At 29.0% G+C, this 1,303-nt stretch overlaps 1 protein-coding gene across 1 annotated transcript in view; it reads left to right on the plus strand.

Annotated features, from left to right (window-relative positions):
- Positions 1-1,303, plus strand: part of LOC126900114 (protein DDI1 homolog 2-like) — a 10,043-nt gene that overhangs the window by 2,442 nt on the left and 6,298 nt on the right. The gene's annotated exons all lie outside the window — the stretch shown is intronic.

Below are 1,303 nucleotides of genomic sequence, written 5' to 3' on the forward strand. Positions count from 1 at the left end.
TTTTTTTTTTTTTTTTGTGTCTGTTACCACTTTTTCTCAGCTCTCACAGAACCTATTTCTTTCAATGATACGTCAAAAGATCACAAATCGTATCTAGTCGAAAACATTACCCTTAAAAATTGCCCTAACTTTTTTAAAAATAAACATATCAATATAATTCTTTTTTTTATAGATGCATGATGTCCTTACCTATCATTTGGTATAATTTTTTTATAAATTTGACTTTTTACCTGCCCACAGGGGGGATTTAAAATGACAACTTTTTTACAAAAAATTAATTTTTTCAAAATAACTTTTTAAAGTGTTCCGGAAGGTCTGATACTTTTATATATATCTTAAATTAAAGCTAATGTAATATACTTTATCATGAAAAAAAAAAATTATATTGATATGTTTATTTTTGAAAAAGTTATAGCAGTTTTTAGTAAAAAAAATTGAAAAAATTTCGAAAATTAGCGATTTTTAAATTTGTATTTTTTTTAGAGGTTTCCCCCATTTACGGGGAACGAGGGAAATTTTTTCAATTTTTGAGGGTAATGTCTTCGTCTAGATACGATTTGTGATCTTTTGACGTATCGTTGAAAGAAATAGGTTCGGTGAGAGCTGAGAAATAGTGGTAACAGAAACAAAAAAATAGACAAATCAAAAAAAAATACATCATAGTAAAATTAATACCTTCTCAGCTTTGCATCGAAGCTAAAATAGATCAGATGATGATCTGTAGTTATAAGTAGGAACCCGAATTCCAATTTCTTGATCTATTGTTACTAAATATAATATAGTTTATTATTTAAGCTGGAAGTAAAACATTTTTGTAATATGTGATTTAATTGTAATTTCCTGAATTATTGTTAATAGATCAGGAAGTAAATATTTATAAAAATTTTTTGATTGTATTATTTATGTTGTATTCGTAAAATGAAGAAAAACAAAATATTTTAGTATATAAGACGAAATGAAATCAATTGTAAAAGAGAGGAGAGAGAAGCCTGGGAGCACCGAAGGTATTCTTTTTTCGCGTGGTACGTTTATGACATTAATCATGTATATGATGTATGATGTATGTATACAATAGATAATTACGCCTTACCCCTAGCCCAGCCATACCATAATTGAATGGGTTGCTAACTTGTCATAGAGTATTTAGCTGAAAGGTAAAGTAACCATTGGGATCCTCTATAGCACCTGGCGCACCATATCAATAGCCTTATCACAGTATCTAGCTTTGCTATAATGGATCTTTATTTCTTGACTACTTGCGTTAACTATATGGAAAAAAACCCAGCACAGTGGAGTCGCGGCA

This window comes from Daktulosphaira vitifoliae, unplaced genomic scaffold (assembly GCF_025091365.1).
Source record: "Daktulosphaira vitifoliae isolate Bord-2020 unplaced genomic scaffold, ASM2509136v1 Scaffold_2, whole genome shotgun sequence".
NCBI classification, from domain to species: domain Eukaryota; kingdom Metazoa; phylum Arthropoda; class Insecta; order Hemiptera; family Phylloxeridae; genus Daktulosphaira; species Daktulosphaira vitifoliae.